Source organism: Phaenicophaeus curvirostris, chromosome 3 (assembly GCF_032191515.1).
Source record: "Phaenicophaeus curvirostris isolate KB17595 chromosome 3, BPBGC_Pcur_1.0, whole genome shotgun sequence".
Classification (NCBI taxonomy): domain Eukaryota; kingdom Metazoa; phylum Chordata; class Aves; order Cuculiformes; family Cuculidae; genus Phaenicophaeus; species Phaenicophaeus curvirostris.
The window spans coordinates 59,810,616-59,821,855 of record NC_091394.1 but is presented as its reverse complement, the minus strand read 5'-3'; positions in this window follow the sequence as shown (position 1 = coordinate 59,821,855).

The following is an 11,240-nucleotide window of genomic DNA, read 5'->3' as shown; positions in this document are numbered from 1 at the left end:
GAGGAATCGGAGAATCATAGAATCACCAGCTTGGAAAAGACCCACCGGATCATCGAGTCCAACCATTCCCATCAGTCACTAACCCATGCCCCTCAGCACCTCGTCCACCTGTCTTTTAAACACCTCCAGGGAAGGTGACTCAACCACCTCCCTGGGCAGCCCCTGCCAGTGCCCAATAAAGGAGAGCAGCCTTCCGGTACCTGAAGGGGCTACAAGGAAGCTGGGGAAGGGCTATTCACAAAGGCTTGTAGGGACAGGACTGGGGGCAGTGGGTATAAACTGCAGAGGGACAGATGTAGACAAGACATAAGGAAGAATCTCTTCACCATGAGAGCGATGAGGCACTGGAACAGGTTGCCCAGGGAAGCTGTGGCTGCTCCATCCCTGGGGGTGTTCAAGGCCAGGTTGGATGGGGCCTTGGGCAGCCTGGTCTAATGGGAGGTGTCCCTGCCCATGGCAGGGGAGTTGGAAGTAGATGATCTTTAAAGTCATTTCGAACCCAAACGGTTCTATGATTCTGTTATTTTTTTTCCTGTAATAAAGCATGATCTGCTAACTGCCTTGTGTCAGCATTGGTTTGTATGTTTCTTGGACGGGCATCAGTGAGCTGGGACACATCAGGGCTGGTGTGACCACATCACCCGGCCCGTGGTCCAGTGCCTGTGTGGACCCTCTCCCACCAGTGTCTGGCTGTCACACAGCACAACTGGAGAAACCATGATGAGAAGTAAACCAGTGACTGAAATATCCCTAGAGGAGCTCAGAAACTGAGTCTTTCATGCTACCCATAATTATTCTACATTTGCCTTATTTATAGCTTGAACTTTTCTAGCATCAATTCTCAGTCTTAAAGATCCTTCTTCGCTAGACTGCCTGTTGTCAAAGCTTTTTCATCATATAGATAATCAAATGTGCTGGATGCCCTAAAGCTTTTCTTCACTTGAGTTTAACCGTTCACCCTCAGTGAGGAAGGAGATGTGCTCCTACCTCTAGTCTTCCTCCAGTCCCAACAGTTGTCAGGCTCTTCCCATGGGACGTCTTAACTCACAGGTACAGCAGAAATCAAATCCACCAAAAAACATGCATGTTTTTCTGCTGGGTTAGAGAACCAAACCAGCAACAAAAGGATCTCGCAAGCACCAACACCAACTACAGCAGGGAAATGGAGGATGAGGCTGGAAACAGGGGAAAAGAGGAGTGGGAAGAAGAAATGGGAATGAGAACAAATGGTGATTCCCTTCCTTGTAGCACTAACAGACTGTTTCATCATTTCAACTGCCTGCGTAATTATAACCCTGATTAAGCTAAAAAGAGATTTTGTTGCAATGTATTTTCTAGTCCTCATAAGCTTCTTTGATCCTCTCCAGTTGCCAGCATCTTTCCACAGGGATGCACAGTGCTGGTATAGCAGCCACCAGGGTGCTGAATACGGAGGTACAGCCCCTCTCTGGCTGCTCTGAAGGCTCCTGTTTCTGTATTAAAAAATCAGCTGGACCTGGTACCTTCCTGTGTGATCCCCTGAACTATCAGCTACTGAGTCATGCAACTACAGATCACTAAATGTATATCAAGTGTCATGCTGGGCTTAGGGCATGAGTTCATAAAAATTCCGTGTTTGATGTGTTTGGATGAGGAGAAGGGAGAAGAGGGAGGAATCTAGCACTGGTTTAATAACAACAGATCATTGCTGCTTTTGTTGTGCTAGATTTTATGTGTAGTCAAAAGTGACTTTTAACATAAGTGCAGTGAAAGGTTCAAAACTTTGCACGCTCAGAACAAGGGTGTAACTCTCCATCCTGGAGAAGGAAAGGCTGTGGGAAGACCTTATAGCAGCCTTTCAATAAAGGCTGATAAGAAAGGTGGGGACAGACTTTTTAGCAGGGCCTGTTGCAATAGGACAAGTGCTAATGATTTTAAACTAAAGAGAGGGTAGGTTCAGACTACATACAAGGAGAATGTTTTTCACAATGAGGGTGATGAAACACTGGAACAGCTTGCCCATTGAGGTAGTAGATGCTCCATCCCCGGAAATATTCGAGGTCAGTTTGGATGGGGCTTTGAGCAACTTGATCTGGTTGAAGATGTTCCTGCTTACTGTGGGGGAATAGGACTAGGTGACCTTTAAAGGTCCCTTCGAACTGTTATTCTATGATCCTGCAATGAGCTCAATGCAGTCAAGCCCTACACCCAGCCTGAAGAATCAAGACCACTGCAGTGCCCATGTAGAATGGAAATTGCAGGTGTGCAATTGACAGTTGTCCAGCTAGTGATGACACTGATCTGTTATCCAGAAAGCTAGGTTATCTGCTATTTCTGCATTATTTTATCTCAACGTGGTCTTTTGAGACTGCCTGCTATCAAGGTAGCAGCATCTGTCAGTGGATGTCAGACCTGCACTGTCTATGCACGCTTCCTGATTTTACCCATGAGACTGTAATGGATGGTCATTTTTGCTAGGACATCATCATAAAGAAGGTGGCTTCATATAGTCTATTCCTTGCTGGGCATACTGTGTGTGCTTTATTAACCACACGTAATCTTAGAATAAATAAAGTTCACATTACAGGCAGTAGCTCTGGTACCCTGTCCACCTGGGGGACGTCCACCTTGGTAACAAATGTGAATCTCATCATCTTCATCTCCAAACATATGAAACACAATTTCAATTAAGATTTTGAAGAACAACATGAGGATGCTTCCTTGCTAAAACCAGCTTTTGTACAGAGAAAATTAACCTTGTTGTATTGAAAAGCTTTCTCAGAGTTATTGTTCATTTAAATGTAGGACTAAAACATAGTAAACCAGAAATATAATTGCAAGAAAAGAGTGATGTCTAATCTGTGCAACCAGGACAGTTTCTTACATATCAGAGCCCTCATCCTTTGAAAACACAGACCAGCTATTCTTAGAATCTAACTCACAGGTCTGAGATTCCTTCCTGGGCAAACCAAAGGTTGGAAGGGGATAGCACCTGCCTCAGTCACTCTGTGACATGAACTAAGGATGTGGGACAAGGAAGATTTGTCTGTGCCCCGGAGTTCAGAATGGGACAGCAGAAGGACCCAGCCACACCTTTCCAACAACTTCAGTGAGGCTGGGGAGCTCTAAGGAGTTGAAGGTGAATCACCCAAACAAATGGCTTTTGATTAGTGCCTGAGATATCTGCAAAAAGATTATCTGCTGTTTGAGAGAGGTGGAACAAATGGCCAAGTTACCAGATTTTGCTTGTTGAAATTAGCACACCCATGGGCAATAGTGTGGCTATTTTCTATTGTCAATATACTGTTTGTGGGTTTTTACTATTCCTTTGCCAGCTTTCCAAGAACAACAGAAACCACCTACGGATCAGTATCAGTCTCAGCAGTTGCAAAAATATTAATGAAGTAATGCATGGTTGCTACCCAAAAATTCACATTTCTCCTTTGAAGCTGGAAACAAGTTGAGATTTTGTTTGTTAGGAAACTCTCCCCTCATTCAACAATGAGACATTATCAATGGTTACTCAAAACATGTACAAAAAGATAGTACCCTGTCAGTACTGGAAGTAGAATAATTGTGTTAATGTGGTTCTGTACCTGGGGTAATTATGAGGATAATAACGGTCCTGCTCTAAGCCAGGTACAAGGCGTATCTTGACACATTGTTTGTGTTTCTAGAACAAACCAGCCCCAAACCAGCTTAGGTAACTGTGCTGCATTTCACTGAGCTGTGCTGAGAAACCTTTAGACTTTGTAAACAAGAATTTTTGGAGTTTGCATAGATAAACAAGAATTTCTGCCAAAAACCCTGCCATACAGAAGAAATTACATTACAGGAGCTTTGCTCCAGTAATATACTTGACATTAGAAACTGCTGGAATTATGATTGCATGGGTTACTTTGCTCTGACTCCCTGTTTATATATGTTTGATCACGTCTTTTTCAGGGCAATGTAACATATTGCGTTTATTGTCCCCTCCTCAGTCCACAGGGTGGATGGTGCTCAGTGAATGTATAATTTTCCACTGTTCACTTGGCAGTTTCATGCCTGATTTCCTGTCTGCTATTCAAACTTTGCTCTAAAGATGGAAATGCTAATGTTGTCACCATCTTTTCTAAGTAACACTTTAGTGTTTGAGTGCTGTGCAAACAATTACAAATTTTCTATCATAATTCCCAGGATACAGACAGGGAATTCAGACACTTAAGCTGAATATACTCATAATGCTTTATTTTGAGCTCTCAGTTCTACAAAACTGTCTCATGTTTGTCAGAATACAGAAGATTTTTTGTTAAATCACTACCTTTCTGACTTCACTCATGGTTGCATGCATCCAGCACTTCGGCAAATTAGTCTCTAGGGTCTCTGTAGGGCAACTGGAAAATAAGGAAAACACAGGAACCACTTGTGGAGACCCTGGCGATAGGACTTGTTTGTCACCACAGGAGACCTCTGCGGCAGAGGTGGGAACAGAATGCAACTCTGCAGCCTGCCCATCCAGGGCGTAGGCAGTAAGATGTTCCTCTCTCCTCATCATTCATTAGACACCTTACAACCTTTACAACAGATGAAGCAGAGGTCCTGCAGACAACAGGCTCCTTCATGCATAACCCTGAGTCAGTCCTAGAAGAGAAGAGATGGGAAAGAGAGGCAAGGAATGGGTGGATTTTAGCTCTACACGGACAGGCGGGAGGGGTGACTGTGCTCTTCCTGTGCTTAATCCACAAGTGGGACTTCACTGGAAAGGACTTAAAGAGCCTGAGCAACTCTTTCCTATCCTTGACGTACACGTTTCAATGTTTTAAAACCTGTATTCTTTGTTTTCATGTTGTAAAGACTAGGAAGGGAAGGTAGGTGTAGAAGAAATAAAGCATATATTTCACAACAACAGTAATTTTTACCTCCCCAGGGGTTCAATGCTTTGTGCTTTCTCTCAGTGTCTCTCAATCAACATTTTATACATTCACATTAGGTGCTGTCTGGTTCAGGCCAATACTGGTCTCCAATTTAGGTGATGTTCTGTGGCCTAGATGAAGCATGAAGCCAGACTAGAGGGCTACAGACAGATCCCTCTGGCCTCAAAATATGCAAATAAAATAACTTGGCATAACATACCTCTGTGTTCTGCCTTTATTGGATCACAGTGGTACACTAGAGGCAGCTGAAAGTGAAGATTTTTATGGTACCCCTCTAAATGAATTAAACATATGTTTGCACTTAAATATAAAAGGAAAAAAATGATGAGTCCCACCATAATACAACGGTCTTAATGGACACTGCATTTACGTGTCACTAGCAGATTCCTTATATACACTTGGATCAGCACTGGTCCTGAGGGCGGTTGCCTGGGGCACCTCAGCGCTGCCATGGGTCCCTTCTCCAGCCTCAGCCCTGCCGTGGGTGCCTTCTCCAGCGGGTGCCTTCTCCAGCCGAGCTCTGCTGCCCAAAGGTGGCCCAAAGCTTGGGCTCCTGAACTCTCTCATTCCCGGATGGCTACAAGACAATGCTGAGGCTGTTTCTTATCACTAAGGGAAACTTCACTCCCTTGCAAGGAGTCTGTTCTGTCTCTGGCATTCCTGCTTCCAGACAGTTTAACCCCTTCTTGCAGTTAAGCCTCCTTGCCCTTCCTGCCAGATCTTTCCGTGGTCACCAATTACCACAGCTGAGCAGTTAGCGTTTCCCTTTCACATCTGTCACCACTGGAAGTCTTTAGACCAACCTGAAAATTCTAGGGGAGGCTGTTGTGGGAACTTGAATTGTCATGAGCAATCAGAAGGCAGCTCATAGAAAGACACATGTTGGTCTTGGCACAGTGCCCTTGCTTTTCTGGGGAGCTGCCTCCACACTGACTCAGCAAGTCAAATGTTTTCTGTAGCTCAGGAGTGAGGAGTTTTTGGAACTCTGCCACTGCTTTTCTGACTACATCAAACCTGTTTAAGTTATGAGATCGAAGTCTTGAGTCATATGGGTACAGGAGCACCTTTGTCAGTTTGTTTAGGAAAGCAGTCATTTGTTCCCATTTGTAAGCTCTCCAGCTGTTTCAATGTTTCTGTCTTTTATCTTATATTTTGTCTTTATCTTCTTCAGCTCCTGTTCTCTGCAATTCTTGTCATCCCTCATCTATCAGTTTTTTCTATTCTATGTTACCATGGTTTTTTTGTGGTTTTTTTTTCATTTTTGTGTTACTAATAGTGTTTTAAGTCTTTTCACCTGCAAAGCAAAGCCATAAAAGGTAGAGCTCTGGTCTTCGCCTGTTTGAGTTGAAAAAATAATATAAAAACATATAGAAAGAAACAAGTAAAATGTAATATTATAGCAGTTATTAAACATTAGCACAGATACATAGTTTTTCAAGTTAGACATCTGCATTCAGTTGCAATTCAGTTTTCTCAGACCAGAAGGCTAGTTCACGTGTGAAGCTTTGTGCTTTGGACAGCTTGTTTATGTAGTCCCATAATCATCTCTTTTTAATCTGATCTGGACAGTTGAGCAGCCTCACACTTTGAAGTTGCTTTCATATTATGTGTATTAGAACATCATGCCTCATTTTTCATTTCTTCTGCTGAACAAAGACATTGTTCACTGCTATAGTTCCCTCTAGCTGAAAAAAAAAAAGATAAAAACTTTGACTGCATAGAAATATGATTATGAAGAGGAGTATATCACAGAAAAGGACTGAAGCTATGACTGGTACATTTCTACTGCAATATGGAAAGGTACTTACTCCTGAATTCTTTGCTTGCATCCCACAATAAATAATGTAATATAAAATGCAGCACATAGAGGTGGGTAAAATATAATATTCAGGTCATTCTAGTAGTAGGAGGATGTGTGTATTTTCCCTTGGAAGAGTAAAATGTCGCTCAGTTGCATAGCTTGTGCGCCCCACACTTCATCTAGTTCTTTCCATTTTGCACAGTACAATCAAGTTCAGATCTACATTAAAAGCTATGTTCACATAGAGCTGTTCTAGACAAAATTTCTCATACACAGGCAAGCAGGGTAGCAGCAATCCACCAAGGATGCTCTCTGAGAATGCTCTCAGCTTCTCCATTTCCCCCAAACTTCTGTAGACTTCTCCAGTCCCAAACTGTCTACAACAGCCACTGAAATCACCCTCAGGGGTAACTCACTGAAGTTTTCCAACCAGTGGTTTCCTGTAGGCCTCTGTCTCCCAGTAGATCTGCAGTGGCTAAAGCCTGAAGGGAGGGACCCTGCTGTGACTGCAGGTCCCATGGTGGCTACCAGTCAAAATGGCATCAGGCCAGTAACGTGGTGGACGTTTGGATTTCCTTCCATACTGCAGTGAGGGAGGATGCCCAGTGCACGGGGTCATCACTTTATAAGGGCAAAAGGAGCACGTAGCAACCTCTCAGCAACCTGATGCAGGGTTTGCTAAACCAACAGAAACCAAGCTGAAGAACCAGTGGGACACCAGCACAGAGAAATAGAAATATCTGTAAACAACAGAATGATTCTGAGGATGTTACGCTTTTCCCAGAAGAAATACTGGTGTCACTGGTTATGTTTAATATTTTCTTACATGCCTGCCCAGTCCTTTACAAACTGGCCAGCCAGTCTCTGCCTTCTCCTATTATATCACCAAAGCCTTGCAGCTATCTTCCAGTCTGCTAAACCTAAAACCAGATTGATTACATCTAGATGGCTGCCTTGTAGGGGAGAACAGGAAAACAACCCTTCTCTCTTACTGTCCTTCAGTTTCCATTTAAGGCATCTGATAAACCAACAGCCAAGGTATCTGTGGCAGGTTTTCGTGCGTTCTTTTTGGAGTTTGGGCCTCCTTGCTGATCTTGAGCCTTTGTTTTGACTTGCTTGGCCAGCTTTTTATCTTTTCCCTGATAATCGTGAGATTTAGATATTCAGTATGATACATGAAATAGTACCTACGTGGATATGTAAGTAAAACACGGGGAAGTTCATACGTATGGTTGTAGTAATAAACTTGGGCATTCATAGTTTAGTGCTTTAGTTTAGATCAGGAGTGCAAACCAAACTTTAACAGATGTCCTCTCTTATATAGCTTTGGTTTGCATTTGGTGAGGCAGTCTTGGGCTTCACAAAGTGCATTTTTTTATTTTAGATAAATGTAAATCTAGTCTGTTCTGCTGGTGAGTATTTAGTCCATTGGGCCAGACAGCTAGTGTGAAGAGAGAAGGAAAAAAAAACCCAAAAATACATAAAGAGTGGACAGCAGGTCTTCAGCAGTATTTTACTCTACATATCCACTCCTGTTGTTTCACACCGCTTGCTATTGCTGGTGTAATCTTAGATGCAAAGGAACCTTCCAAAATCTCAGTGTCTGTGGCTTCTAAATGGAGGCATAAAGTGGGTTGTGAGTTTGATGAAGTAGGAGACATGAATTAAGAGCTACATTTAGTGGATGGCTAAACTCGTGCATATGAGTACAGTATCACAGAATCACTAGGTTGAAAAAGACCCCCACGATCATTGAGTCCAATCAAATACGTGCCACAAGTTGCAAAAGAACAACTAATAAGCTACAACGGTATGCATGAGACAGGGCAGTCTACAAAAAGCAGCAGCATAAGAAAAGCAAAGGAGAGCAAAGTGAGGCAGAAGGTGCTGTTACATTACTGCTCCATCTGCTGGGGCAGCCCAGAATAGCTTGTCATGTTTATCCAGACAGTTGTACTGCAGTAATCTTTGACTGGCTTGCTACCTAACTACCTTTCTCCAAAAAATCATTTGGTAGCAATGAGCTGCATAATTTTTTTAATCACATCTGAGTTTGATTTCTCCCTGTTTACTGTTCCAAGTGCCTGCAATTAGGCTTTTAGGTGTAATAGGATAATACAGAAGCTGCTGTTTTGTTCTCAAGTGATATGATTCAGCTCCTGAGTTTAAAAATATTGTTTTAAGAATATGCAGTTTGCTGCACTGGCTGAGCAGTAATAACTCCCCATGGTTTATTCTGCATACATTTCCTTTCCCTGCTTGGGTTCCCATCTTAGTTCTCTTTTGTCCCCGCTTTCATAACTGTTCCCTTTCTTTAGTTTCTTCTCTGCGATACCTAGAAAAAAAGTAACTAACTTAAATTGTAATATTCTTAATTGTTGCCAGTAACTATTGGTTTAGTAGTTCCCTTTTCTGTAGTTTTAAGGAAACCTGTCGTGCCAGAATCCAACATATCATTAAAATACTCGCATTCAAATGGAAGGATGTTATTTATTGATGAGATTTAGTTTATAATGCTTGATATTAAAGGAAAGATAGTAGTATTATGCATTTCACATTTTGATGGAAAGGTTACTACATTTTGAATTGACATTGCAAAAGAACAAAGAAAATCCCAGAGAGAAAATTAACTGATATGGTACAAGCAAGAAAAGTTCATTATTTGACATATGAGCACGTTCTGAGGATACTGCGATATAAATATTAGCTTAGTTATTAAAGGAAACATATGTCCATACTAATGTTTAAATGCTCAGGGGCAATTGTACTGAAACAGGATGCAAATAAACCCAGTTCCCAAACCTGTTCAACTTTAAAACCAGTCAATGTTGATTATCCTAATGCAAATACAAAGCATCGTGTATGCAGACTGTTTCATAAAGAAAAAAAAAAAAGACAGGGTCAAAGACATCACAAAGGTATCAGCTTTCAGAAGAGATGCATCTCTACCACACTACATTCAAACAATCTATGGAAAAGTAAATAATAATAAAGAGAAATCTGAGCTCACTATTTTCCTGGAGCCAGATGACTCACAAATTCTGCAGAAAGCAGAGCACAATGTAGACAAAATCTGTCCTTAGAACAGCCATGACAGTTGCTAAAACAGAGCTGCAGGGTGATACTATAGTAGTATGAATTTATTATAGATTGTGTAGATCATTAAATAACTAAACTGATTGACAATTCTCTACAGTCTCTTTAATATCATTTTACTCATATTCTTTTAGATATTCTATTTTTATTTAGGTATGCAAGACTTCCGCCTTTTGCATTGACCCAAGAAAAACGGAGAAAAGGTGAATCCAGCTAGGTATCTGTTGGATTCATTTTGAGAACTGCAGTCTCTCTGGGGAAGACACTACGTTTCTGGTATGATGATGTGTTAGAAGTAGCTGGTTTATGCTCTTTCAACAGAAACCACTGGGGAAAATAAGATGGGATCAGAAGAGGCAGCAATCAAGAGGTGCTGTAATTCCATTTCCTAGTAGTAATTTTTCCTCAAGGGGGAAGCACAGAAAAACTGGAGTGTGATGGAGATGAGTCACAGGACTTAATGTCTTGTCTGCTATTAGCTACTCCCTGCAAGGGAAGGTCTTTGCCCAAGTGTAGCTGGGAACTGGTGCTAATCTATGGAAAACCACAGCAAGGGTAGGCTGGACGATGGGATGCTGTAGTCAGAGCTGTGGTTGCTTGTGGACATGGCAGCCAGCACTGTCTCCTCTGTGCCTGGAGCATTGCTGATGCTTTCTTGTTTATAGACATATTGTGGCTGTGTTAAGTCAGCAATGATGCTATAAAAGAACTTTTCTGGATTGCCAGTACAAGATCTTGTGTGATGACTGCTGTCATTCTTTTCTTAAAATAGCTGCTTCTTATGGCTGGTGAAACCTCCAATTCTGCTGAAGTCAATGGCAATATATGTAGTGACCCCAGAAAAGCCAAGTTTTCAGCTTAGCTGTCATGAATCTCAGTGGCATCACCCAGCATATCAGTGCAGACAACAGTCCATTGCCTCCAAAACACCCACTGTGAATAAACATGTAGCTCTTCCACAGAAATTAGCAGTATGATAGTTGATGTAAAAGCTGTACTTCCATGTAAATACAAAGAAAAATACATAGGCATGTAGAAGAAATACCTTATATATATATATAAATAAATAGAAATAGGAAACAAATCCTGACTAGCACAATGACTACTGTAGAATACAACACTCAAGAGGTTTACCAGTAGGTGGTGATCTATAGTCATTTATTAGCAATTTTCTGGTTGCAAAATGTTCTGGGTTACAAGCAGCTTCACTGTCTACACTTTCCTTTATGCTTTCCTTCTGTATTGCTCTGTCTTTCTGAGGGATCTTCTACATGCCTCAGAGCTGCTAAAATGTTTCATTCCTGGTTGTAGCACATCAGACTGCTCCTGCTTCAGCTGCAGGGCTGCCTTTGCACTGCTGAGATGGGGGGGGTTGTGAGGTTTCAATGTTTTTCATCTGATGATGAAATTGCAGTTCAGATGAAATTGAAGTTCTTGCAATATGTGCA